A 13138-nucleotide genomic window follows, 5' to 3' on the forward strand; every position below is an offset into this window, starting at 1 on the left:
ACTGCAGGACAATTACTCACCCAATCTGCCCTGTTTTATAGCTCTCATAACCCTTCTTTAAGGAACACATGGTGCCAGCCGGATGCAAGCATCATTACAATAGCAGCCCCCTCAGCCCCATCCCTATTTATCTGCAAAACAGAGCTTATACCTACCAGCCCGAGCACTGATCAGTGGCTGTTTTAATTACTGTATTATGCAAGCAGCTTTCCAACTGAAGCATGTGGCCAGCTCCATAAAAATGGGAAGTGATCTATGATTGCTTCTTCCTCTTGGGGGACTCCCTCTTGCCCCCCAACTCCTTTGGTTTTTCTCTATGCTCACTTAGGGGCTCTTGGGTTGTTTCAAGAGAAGTAAGGGAAGAATCGGGAGTCAGGGAAGGTTTCTCTTTTCTATTTTGAAAGTACTAAACATTTGATCATAAAATATGTGACAGATGCCACGGGCAGCAGCTTGATACCCCAGGATGTGGTTGGTGGACAGAGGACTTGAGCTGACCTCATGGGTGGAGAGGGGGGAGGGTGTCCCAGGTCTAGAGAATTAGAGAAATGGACTTGAAAATGTCCATGACAGGCTCTTTCTCTGATTCTCAGTTTACCCATCTGTCCAATCAACACCCCAATTTATGCTTTTTCTGTTTTCTGTAGAGAGATGCTGGCCAATTTTTTATATTCCTAGAGCAAACATGAATGGAGGGACAAGCCAAAGAGGGGACTACTGAGCTAGATCATACCCAGGTCCATGAAAACACAGACCTCTATTTCTGGGCCATGTTTTATAGATACAAAACATTCTTCCTCCACCATCTCCTACTCCACTCCCAGTGAAATTCTCAGGACAATTCTGTACTCTGAACTACATCTTAGTGGGAATGGAAAGAAAGTGAACATATCTGATGCCAGTGCAATTTCTCCTGAAAAAGGATAATCACCCAGCCAAGGTCGTAGCCATTGTGCTTATGGCAGTGAGGGCTAGCTGGCTGTCATTCAGAGATTAAGAAATAGCCTATGGGGCAGCTAGGTGGCTCCGTGATAAAGCACCAGCCCTGATTCAGGAGGACCTGAGTTCAGATTTGGCCTCAGACACTTGACACTTACTAGCTGTGTGACCCTAGGCAAGTCATTTAACCCTCATTGCCCTGCCAGAAAAAAAAGAAGGAAATAGGCTATCAATAAATCAACTGGCAATAGAATTTATTAAGCACCTACTATATGTTGGAGGGGGTGCTAGGCATTGGGATGCAAAGACAAACATAAGGTAGTTCTCACCATGAAGGAGACTACGTTCTACTGAGGTGATACAGGTGAGCAAATATAGGATAGCGAATTTTCAGTTGTTTTTTCAATCAAATTGAACTCTTTATGTTCTCCCTTTGGGGTTTTCTTTGCAAGATACTGGAGTGGTTTGCCATTTCCTTCTCCAGCTCATTTTACAGATGGGCTAAGTGACTTGCTCAGGATCACACAGAGGCTGGATTACAGCTCATGAAGAGAAATCTTTCTGATGTTCAAGTCCAGTGCTTTATCCATTGAGCCACTTAGCTGCCCTTTAGGATGCCTATACTAGATATATAATTCTAGGTGAGTTGGGGGGAGAAGAGGGGAGGCACTAACAATTGGTGGACTCAGGAAAAGCTTCTTCTTGAATAAGGTATTCCCTTTGACATAGAACTCTGATCATGTTGAACAATTTGGTGTTGGTTAAAAAAACAGAAAAGTAAATCAGTGGGGGCAGCTGGGTGGCACAGTGGATAGAGCACTGGCCCTGAAGTCAGGAGTACCTGAGTTCAAATCCAGCCTCAGACACTTAACACTTACTAGCTGTATGACCCCTGGGCATATCACTTAACCCCATTTGCCTCACTTAAAAAAAAAAGTAAATCAGTGGAACAAATTAGGAATACAACATATAGAATCAAAAGAACCTAATAAGTCCAAGCCTCGATTAATTGAGGTATAGCGTCACAATGCAACAAAAAATGCTTGAGAAAACTGGAAAGCAGTCTGGCAGAAACTGAATTAGATTTAGCTGTTATACTATATTCCCTAATAAGTTACAAATAGATACATGGGATATAGACTAAACTTAGGATTTCTTGGGTGTAAGGAAGCAGCAGATAAGGGAAATTTCCTCCATCAACAGAGAGGCATTTTCTTTGCAATTTTTCAGTTTAGAGAACTGCCTGTGATTCTTACTAGATTACAATTTGCCCAGGGTCACATGACCGTAGGTGGTCAGGTGCAGGACTTGAAGCCTGGTTATTCTTGTTCTGATGCTGGCTTATTATCCACTGTACCATGCTGCCTCTGAATTGATATATGGATCTAGATATAAAGGTCCACATTATAAACAAATCAGAGAAGCAAGGCAGGAGATCCCTTTCACAAGTATGGATAGGGGGAAAGGATAGAAGGGATCATAGGAGATAAAAATGAAAAGCTTCCATGCCAACCCAAAATCTGTCCAGTTAAAATCAGAAAGAAAAAGAGTAACTGTGGCTCAAAAAAATCTCTTTGAGGCAAGTTTCTCTGATAAAGGTCAGATACCTGAGGTGACTTTTGGGTATTGTTTCAAATAACTTTACAGAATGTCTGGACCAGTTCTGGTTAACTCAACCAATAAATAGCACATTACACTGCCTGTCCTCCCAAGGCTGTTCCAACATTGTCATTTTCTATTTTTTATCATTTTTGCCAAAGTTTGTGGTATCTCAGAGTTGTTTGAATTTGGATTTCTTATATAATTAGTGATTGGAACAGACCAGGAGGGCAATTTATACATAACGACCCATGTAAAGTAGATAGCCTTGAAAGGCTTAAGAACTATGATCAATGAAATGAGCAATCTTAACTTCAAAAGACTGATGATGATGATTCATTCCACCTTGACACAGAGATGATGGACCAGAAGGGCAAAGAGATACATTTTCAGAAAGGGCCAATATGTTGATCTGTTCAGCATTCCCTTAATTGGTAGTTTTCCTTTCCTTCTTTGGTATGGTTGGACAGCTCATTCCTTTTGGTCTTGGAGACAATCAAGGTATAGAATTATTAAGAAGTACTTTGGGGGCAGCTAGGTGGCACAGTGGATAGAGCATTGGCCCTGGAGTCAGGAGTACCTGAGTTCAAGTCCGGCCTCAGACCCTTAACACACTTACTAGCTGTGTGACCTGGGCAAGTCACTTAACCCAATTGCCTCACTAAAAAAAGAAGAAGAAGAAGAAGTACTTTGCTTCTTTTTTTGGTAAGGCAATTGGGGTTAAGTGACTTGCCCCAGGGTCACACAGCTAGTAAGTGTTAAGTGTCTGAGGCCAGATTTGAACTCAGGTCCTCCTGAATCCAGGGCTGGTGCTCTATCCACTGCGCCATCTAGCTGCCCCAAGTACTTTGCTTTCTAATAATATGGGAGAGATTAATTATCTTTCCATACCCATGTGGATGTGAATTTCTATGAGGGGATCTTCAGCTGATTTGATTTAGCAGAATTCCCACTGCCCTTTACTAGGATGCCTTTCTGATCTAGCACCGGCCATTGTCATGGTGAATGGGGGTAGAGGAAGAGAATAGCGTTTTATCTGAATCAGATACTAGGAATTGTAGACTTTTTAACCTTGCTCTAAATAAAGTTGTTTTTATTGCTTTTCATTACCTTCAAAGTTTGCTCTGAATTTTCATCTTGAACCTGAATCACTGACTTTGACCTCAACTAGGCCCAGCCTGGACTAATTGTTTGTCTTTGTATCCCCAACACAGGGCTTTGCATGTCATAGAACACGGTGCAGTGTGAACAGAACACTGAATTTGTAGTTAGAGATTCAAATTCTATCACCTTACTCCTTTGGATCTCAGCTGGTAAAGTGAGAGGGTTTGATCTCTGATTCCCTCAAGATCTAATCTAGGTTTGTATAATTAATAAATATTTAATTCATCTTGGACCTGGATGTCTATAGGCATCTCAAACTCATTAAATCAATAACATTACTCACTCTCTCTTCTCCCTAACCCAAACCTCTTTCATAACTGTCAAGGACACTTATGCCTTACTGCTATACATGAACTCTATGATATAGCTACCCTGGTTTATTTGCTATTCCTCAATCAGTTAACAAACTTTAAGTGCTTATTATGTGCCAGGAACTGTTTGTGTACTGGGGATACAAAGAAGGCAAAATTTAGTCCCTAAACTCAAGAATTTACATTCTAATGTGGGAGACACATATAAATAACTTTATAAAATATAGAAATAATTATTTATATACAAGATGTAAATAGAGAATAATCTTACAGAGAAAGGAGTAGCATTGGACTGGAGTTCAGGAGAGAGACTAACACTGGATACTTAGGGGCAGCTAGGTGGCACAGTGGATAAAGCACCGGCCCTGGATTCATGAAGACCTGAGTTCAAATCCAGCCTCAGATACTTGACACTAGCTGTGTGACCCTGGGCAAGTCACTTAACCCTCTTTGTCCCCCAAAGCAAACAAAAAAACCCCCCAAACACTGGATACTTAGATGTGGAAATTTTGAAATTAAAATTGAACCCATGGGAGCTGAATACAAATTGAGAGAATTCCTGGCATAGGATACTACATATCAGGGATATTCTGATAAATGTTTAACAACCAGATCTGGAGTGAACAAAAAAATGTTCACACAAAATACTTTTAAATTTAATCTATGTTATTAACTTTTTCTCCTTCACTTTCTTAAGTCTAGACAATCAACAAAACAATAATTAAGCCCTGATTTGTAGTATTTGCTGATTTCTGAGTTGTGAATGTAAAATTAACAATCAGCTCTCACAAGCCAATTCAAGCCAGTTCCACTACACCATAGCCTTATTCCTTATCTCTGGAGTCTATGTCCTGGCGGTCCTTCCTGCCTGAAAGTCTTTAGTCTCACTTCTTGCATGTAGTGTCCCTGGCTTCCTTTCAAGTAAAAGCCACCTACTGCCAGAACCTCCCTTGTTTTCCTTCCCCTCCAGCCCCCTTAGCCTCCCCCACCCCCAAGCTTCTAGAGACTTCTGGAAGATGACACTCCAGCTACTTTGCCTGTATCTTGTATATACCCAATTATTTAGGCTGATTCCCCCTTAGATTGTGAACTCCCTGAGAACAGGGACTGTTTTTTGTCTTTCTTTATATCCCAGGTGCTTAGCATAGTGACTAGTCAGCACTTGATAATAACAATAAATGCCTGACTGGCTGAATTGAATTAGTGCTACTGTCATAGCGACTTGAAAGTTAATCTTTTTAAGCCTCAGTTTCCTCAACTAATAGCTCTTATTATTAATAGCACTCTTCACAGGGTTGTTGTAATGACAACATGTTGTAGAAAACATATGTAAAGAATTTTGCAGATCTAATTATTGTGTGGCCTTGGACAAATCACTTTATTTCTCTTGTAATGGGGGGAAATGGGATACGGGTTTGGTTAGGGGTTGGGGTTCTTAGGAATTCCTCTTTAAAGAATTACACCCTCTTGCACCCAAAAGCAGTTAGAATAAGGTGGTAGTTTATTTAGGGGCAAGGGAAGGAAGGGGGGAGGGGAGGGAAACCATGAAAGAAATCCTTGGACTTCTCATGGGGAAATAGGCACAAAGCACATGGCTCAGAGGTACCAATCTCCTCGAACAGGAGAATGGCAGGTACTTTTATAGAGGACTGATGGGGGTGGACCATCTGCCTGTGGAAAGTTCCTTTAGTGAGGGAGGACCTTCCCCCACTGGTGGTAGCTGGGGGAATTGGGTGAGGAGTGGAGGACCATCCCCCACTGGTAGTGACTAGAGGAATTCGGTGAGGGGTGGCTCTCTCTTCAGGACACAAAGGCCACAGCCACACCCAAGGGAGACCAGAATGAAGGGTGGGAATCCGAAGCTAGCTCAGTCCGATTTGGATCTGCTTATCTCTCTAGGTGTTATCTGTCCTCTGGTTTAGTTTCTCCAGGAGAAGATTCCTTGATGTGCCCCAGAGAAATTCTGGGGTGCTCTGCACCCCATGACATTCTGAACCTATTTACTGGTCTGTAAAATGAGAGGGTTGAACTTAAACATGGTTTCTTAATGTTTTGTCTGTGTTAAGGACTCCCTTGACAGTCTGGTAAGGACTATGGACTTCTTCTCAGAATAACATTTTTAAGTAAGTAGAGAGAATGCTAAATTTCTGTTAGAATTAGTCAGTAAACATTTATTAAATACCTACTACGTGCAAGGCACTGTGCTAATCACTGGAGTTATGAAGAAAGGCAAAAGATAGTCCCTACTGCCAAGGAGCTCACTGTCTAATGGTGGAGACAACATTGAAACAACCACATACAAATAAGATATATACTGCATAGATAGATACAGGATAAATTGAAAATAATCAACTGAGAAAAGGTATCAGCATTAAAGGGGATCAGGAAAGGCTACTTGTAGAAGATGTGGTTTTAACTTAAACTTGAAGGAAACCCTGAAAGGAAGCTAGGCAGCAGGTACAAGGGAGTGACAGAGAAAATGCTTGGAGTCAGGAGATGGATTGTCTTCTTTGAAGAACAGCAAAGAAGCCAGTGTCAAGTTACTGGATACAAAGTATGTGGGAAGGGCAGCTAGGTGGTGCAGTTGATAGAGCACTGGCCCGGGATTCAGGAGGACCTGAGTTCAAATCCAGCCTCAGACACTTAACACTTACTAACTGAGTGACCCTGGGCAAGTCACTTAACCCCAATTGCCTCACCAAAAAAACCACAAAGTATGTGGAAGGGGTGGGTGTAGTCAAGGTATAAGAATATTGGATTGGTGAGAAGAATCTAGTCTATCACAGTTGATCAACACTAGATTCTTCTCACTAATCCAATGGTACAAGAAAGTTCCAAAAGACTCATGATGGAAAAGGCTCTCCAAATCCAGAAAAAAAAAAAAAAGCAACTGTGGAATACAGATGCTGAGTGGACCATACTATTTCTTTTGTTTTTGGTGCTGTTGTTTTTCTGTTTTTCCTTTTGCTCTGATTATTCTCTTATAACATGACTAATGCAGAAATATATTTAATGTTATTATATATATAACCTATATCAAATTACCTGCTGTCTAGGGGAGAGAGGGAGAAAAATTTGAAATTGGAAATCTTATCTAAACAAATATTGAAAACTAAAACTAAATAAATAAAATAAATAAATAAATTTTAAAAAAAGAATATTGGAAAGATAGGGGAGTATGTAGGGGAGGCTACAAAAGGCTTTGAATTCCAAAGGATTTGTATTTGATCGATCCTATAGATGATAAGGAACCACTGGAGTTGATTGAGTAGGGGGTGTGGGGCGTGACATGGTCAGACCTGTACCTTGGGAAAAGTCACTTTGGCACTGTGTGGAGGATGAACTATAGTGGGGAGAGAGTTGTGGCAGAGAGAGCAACAAGCAGGCTATTGAAGTAATCCAAGAGTGATGTAATGAGGGCCTTCACCAGAGTGGTGGCAGTGTCAGAGGAGAGAAGAGGGCACATTCGAGATGTTAGGAAGTAAAATGATAGGCCAGGCAACAGATTAGCCATGGGAGGTCAGAGAATGAGGAGGTAAGGATAACTCTTAGACTGTAAACCTAGGGGCTGGAAGGATGCTGGTGCCCTCAACAAGAATAGGAAATTTAGGAAGAGGTGAGGGTTTGGGGGCAAGGGGGAAAAGAGAAGGAATTTAATCTTGGACATGTTGAGTTTAAGATTTCCACAAATCACACAATTTGAAATGTTCAATAGGCGGTTGGAGATAAAAGCCTAGAAGTTAGGAGAGAAGTTTGGGCTGGATAAATAGGTTTTAAAACCATCAGCATAGAGATAATCGAATCCATGGGAACTGATGAGATCACCAAGTGAAATAGTATAAAGGGAGAAGAGATGAGGGCCCAGGACAGAGTTCTATAGGGTACTTAATGGTGACAGATCAAAACACTGCAAAGGAGAGAGAAGGGTTTAGGTAGGAGAAACAAGGGATAGTGGTGTCCAGAAAACCTAGGGAGAGAATCAATCAACCAATTAACATTTATATGCCTTCAAAAAAGAGGCAAAAGGCACTCCCTGCCCTCAAGGAGTTTACAATCTAATGAAGGAGACATAGTGCAAACAAATATATACAAAGCATGCTAGTGCAGGATAAATAGAAAATAAATAAAAGAGGGAAAGCACTGGAATTAAGAGGTATTGGGGAAAGGCTTCCTGTAGAAAGAAGGTGGGATATTAGTAGTTTGAGGGGAGGAGAGAGTGTTCCAGACATGGGGGACAGCCAAAGAAAAATATTGGAGTCAAGAGATGGAGTGTCTTGTTTGTGGAACAGCCAGGAGACCATTGTCACTAGATTGAAGAGTATGGGGTTGAGGAGTAAGGTGCAAGAAGACTGGAAAGATAGGATGAGGCTAGGTTATGAAGAGGTTTGAATGCTGAACAGAGCATTTTGTATTTGCTCCTGGAGGCAGTAGGGAGCCACTGGTGTTTATCAAGGAACAGAGGGTGACAGACAGTGTCAAAAATTACAGGGAGGGGTGCAGCTAAATGGCACAGTGGATAGAGCACCGGCCCTAGATTCAGGAGGACCTGAGTTCAAATCCGACCTCAGGCACTTGACACTAGCTGTGTGACCCTGGGCAAGTCACTTAACCCTCATTGCCTTGCCAAAAAAAAAAAAGTTACAGAGAGGTTGAGAAGGCTGAAGATTGAGAAAAATGAAAATAAAGATGTATTTTTCCCCATCCAACTTCATAGACACCCTGAAATCCATCCACAGACACCTTAGGGGTCCAAGGTTAAGAAGCCCTAGATGCCCAAGGTCTTTTCCTTCCACTTTTCTATTTGTAGATTTGTGAGAAATCTAGCTTTTAAGGCCATATCCATGTGATTATGACCAGGGAAGGAAAGATGCTCCCTTTGAGTTGTTGCAGGATTGAACCTCAAGGGAACTAGGATCAGATACAAGAACAAAGAAACAAGATAAAATTGACTGTGGAGAAAGTAAATTGATGGGATGGGGGGGATTCTCCCAGAGAAATCCCAGAGGCTATTTACATTAATCCAATGACACTTAGCCTGGAAGAAGAAAAGGAGGGGAAAGGAGGGAGGGGAGAAAATGGAGATGAAAATGCCTAAGCAAAGGCTAAGATCAGGACTGAAGGACGGGGATCTGGTGTGTACTTTGGCTGCATAGGTGACGTATAAATGGAGGGGGGAGGGAGGAGCAGGTGGGAAGTCTGGACTTGTGCTTTCATAGCTATGGAGAACTCTTGACCTGGGGAATCATCCTTTTGTCAAGCGCAGGTCTACACCTTCTCTGCAACTTTATAGTTTTAGAAAGTTGTCTAGAACCCTAGGCGTTTAAGGGACTTGCCTAACATCAGGCAGCCAGTATGTATAAGAAGTGAAACTTGAATCTAGGTCTTCCTGGCTTTGAGGCGCTCTATGCCCACTTGGCCACACTAGCATCTGGGCTGTCACTAAATGACCTCTACTATACCAGATCTCGTCTTTTTCCTGCAGTTAAAAATGGTAAAGCTGAAAGGCTCTGTGTGATTTGAGGTTTCCTTTAATATGCACAAGCCTTTGGCTTTTTTTTTTTTTTCAACGTCCTTTTTCAGTCTGGGGTGTGGGGAACCAGGTTTTTGCCTTCCTCCATTCTACCATGACGAAAGCACACGCATTCACACGTGCATGCAAGCATGCACACCTCCACCAGGGCCGGGACACGACCCAGCCATTTTTATGCTCGGCTCTATCCTGGAGCTGAGCAAGCCTCCCAGGGTCTCCACGTAGGTCCCGCCCCTCTGCAGAGCCCGGCTCGGGCCCCGCCTCTCTGCAGAGCATGAATGGGGCCCGGCCCTTCTGCAGAGCCGACTTGGACCCCTCCCCTCTGCAGAGCCCGGCTCGGGTTCCACCCCTCTGCAGAGGCCTGCTCAGTCCCCTCCCCTCTGCAGAACTCTACTCAGGCCACGCCCCTCTGCGGGGTCCTTGCTTCTCAAGCCCCGCCCCTCTGCAGAGCCCGACTCAGGGTCCTCCCTTCTATGGCCCCGCCCCTTTGCGGTAGAACCCGGGGCGGAGCTCCTCAGCCCCGACTGCGGTCTTTCTTTCCAGTGGCCTCGGCCGGTGAGGTCATGTCTTTCCGAGCTCCGCTACACGTGGGGGTAAGTGATGGCTCCTTTACGGGGGAGTCAGAAGCCTGCCTAAGGCTAAAGGGAGGAAGAACTGAAAGGCCGGGGAGGAGGGTGCAGCGAGGAAAGTAGGGGCTCCGTCCCGCATGACTCAGGTTCTCTGCAGACCGGGGGTGTAGCGGGGGGGGGGGAGGGGGCCCCACAGTCCTAAGGCTTGCTCCCTTTGCCCTCACCACCCCCCCGCCCCGAGCATTGCCCCATATTAAGCGCACATGAGCACGGGTAGAAACAAACTCCGGTTCTAGGGTCCTCCCCACCCCCAAATCTTATGATGTTAGCTTTAAGAGCGTTTGCATTTGGGCCACGTGTTGAGTCCGTATCTGCTGCTAGAGCGTTCCCATCCCCCCACCCTCGTTCTCATTTTCCAACTGCCTAATGCATGTTTTGGATGTATTTCTCTGTCATCCCCCCAAAAGATCTAAGAACCTTGAGGGCAAGAATTTTGTCTTACCTAACCACCAAAACCTGCGTAATGGGTGCTTCATAAATACTGATTTTAACTTCTTTTTCAGGTTCTGAGGTTCTCGATAATTAATCAGATCCTCAGCAGTCTCTCTGGGCTCCCTTCTCCCTTTTCTATGCAAATGACGGTGACTCTAAATGAAGCCTTAGTTAATGAAGTGAAGTTAAGTGGGGAGGGGGGATTAGTTTATCAATCTAGATTGGGGACAGATTTTTTTCTTTCAAAAAATTAAAAATATAATAAAGGTCGGAGAGAATCAGGGCATAATAGAGATCCTAACCTCAGGCCCCAGGTTTCAGGTTTTTCCTACAGGCCCTGTGACCTTGGACAAGTCACTTAATCTTATCAGTGCCACATTTTTGGAATTTAGTGCTAGTTGCCTTTGATTAAATCGAGTCAATGGAATTTACAAGAAAAAGAAAAGAAAAACCAAAGGTGGATTTGTGAGTTGGAAAAAGGAGTAGGTAACTGATTGAGAAACCAATCTGTCTACCTGCAGCCAGATCAGTTCACTAAAATACTGATTTCAACCCTGAATAATAGCTTTTGTGTGCTTCCCCTTATACAGAATACCTCAGGCATTTTCTGGATTGATTCTGGTCTGGAATGTTCATTATAGAAAAAGACACTTGATAGTGATCCTTAGTCCTCTGGGCAAGGGTACCAGGCAGTCAGTATACAACCCCATGGCAGTCTTTTTTCTGCCTTCTGTGATTCGAGTGTCAATTAGTGTGGGATCCTCTTCCCACCTCCATTCCAGCAGTAAGGCAGCTTCCCAGGTGCTCTGTATCTGGGTTAGTGTTACACTGCTGGGAGAGCAGCAGCCCAAGGCTAGATGGTACACTGGAGCTGGTTCATGCCATGCTAATTTGAATGACCTTGCCAGTCTGCCATCACATTGCCCAGTGACAAGATTAGATCTGCAAGGGCATTAATTTTGGAGGGAGCTTCAAGCCAGACCCATTTTTCATGAGTCAGTAGGATTGTAAGAATTGAAATGAGAAAGGATCTTAATGCTGTTTGAATACATCCAGAGGACTTGGGTTCAAAAACTCAACCAATTAACCTACCCATGTGACTTTGGGCAAATCACCTAATTTCATTGAGTCTCAGTATCCTCAAATACAAGCCGGTAGGTGAGTATAGTGGATAAAAGGATGGACTTGGAGTCAGGAAGATCTAGGTTCAAATGAATGATTTCCTTTCCTGTGTTCATTCTTAGGGTGATCAGAGCAGCTGGTGGCCCCCATAAGAAGCATGAGACCATTCATGACAAGGGATTTAAGGTAAATGTCCCATGTATAGGAATGGGTATTAGGGTAAATACTTCCAGGTAAATATCACTTAACCTTGCCTTGGGAAGGTTAGCCTTCTGAAAGAAATCTGACACAGGAAGTACACAGGTAAGAATGGTACCCAAGAGTCGCACCTAAAGCTTCTTAGGCTTTACCCAGTTATTGTCAGCTGTCCAGGCCAATACCATGCCTGTGACGGTGTTACATTTCTGGGAGAGAAATGCACTGTCGTCACCAAGGTCTGTCACATGGCACTGTTTTAGTGCCAAGGCTGACTGCCTTTAGATAGTGCTTTGCACCACTGAGAGTGGATTAACTTCCTTTATGAAGTTAGTCCTAGTCTAGGTGCACACATGTCTATCTTCCCAACTTGTTTCCTAACATCCTAAAGTGAGTGGTTTGGACTGGATGGCCGCTTGAGGTGCTTTCCAGCTCTGAATCTGATCCTTATGATCCAGTCACCTTCTTCTTTGCTACCAGGACCAGTTATCTGTATCTGGACTTCAGGTGACCTGTGACCTGGGTGGCTACTAAGGTAGGTACTTTACATTATTCCATTTTGGAGTCCTGACTGGGAGGTTGGACTAAGATCCAAGGACACGAAAGGGTTACCTTTCCAAGATGAATTGAACATGCAACCAAAACAAAACTAATAAGCCAACAAATTCAAACTCCTCAGTTAAGGACTAGAATAAAAAATCTTAAAAGTCAAAAACAAAATTGAAAACAAAATAATGTGCCCCTAAACAGTAACTGTTACACTATGGATTCCATTTTATGCACTTAAATACCTTTTATCACATTGCTAAAGGAATATCCATAATATTAAAAAGGTTAGCTACTAGAAGAAAAGCAGGACATATGCTCCAGTGAAGTGTCTGTTTTGCTTCATTGCCTAATGAAGTTTGTCTCTGTTTCAATTTCTTCTGCAGCTTATGAAGAGGTCAGAAGTACAAAAGGTTTTGTGGCCAGTGGAAGAACAGTGAATCTCCCCCTATGAAGCTCCTGGGTGGCAGAGGGATTTGAAATGGGCAGAAGGTGGAGCCTACCAGCCCAGGAAGGAACTGATTGCTTGTTGAAGAATAATTACTAGTTCATGTTGCCTTCCCAGTGCCAGTACACATTTCCCTGAAGGGTTTGGGTGGCTTAATCATGCAAATTAAAATAATCTAATAGGATTTGCTACTTGATAAGTGAAAGTAATTACTCAGTCTTCT

At 43.1% G+C, this 13138-nt stretch overlaps 1 non-coding gene across 1 annotated transcript; it reads left to right on the top strand.

The window, feature by feature from the left end:
• Window positions 1–12075: 12075 nt before the first annotated feature.
• Window positions 12076–12277, top strand: LOC122745050. Its single transcript, XR_006355343.1, has one exon. It is a non-coding gene; the product is annotated as a small nucleolar RNA SNORA74 (small nucleolar RNA).
• Window positions 12278–13138: the final 861 nt, after the last annotated feature.

Source organism: Dromiciops gliroides, chromosome 2 (genome assembly GCF_019393635.1).
Source record: "Dromiciops gliroides isolate mDroGli1 chromosome 2, mDroGli1.pri, whole genome shotgun sequence".
Taxonomy (NCBI): Eukaryota; Metazoa; Chordata; class Mammalia; order Microbiotheria; family Microbiotheriidae; genus Dromiciops; species Dromiciops gliroides.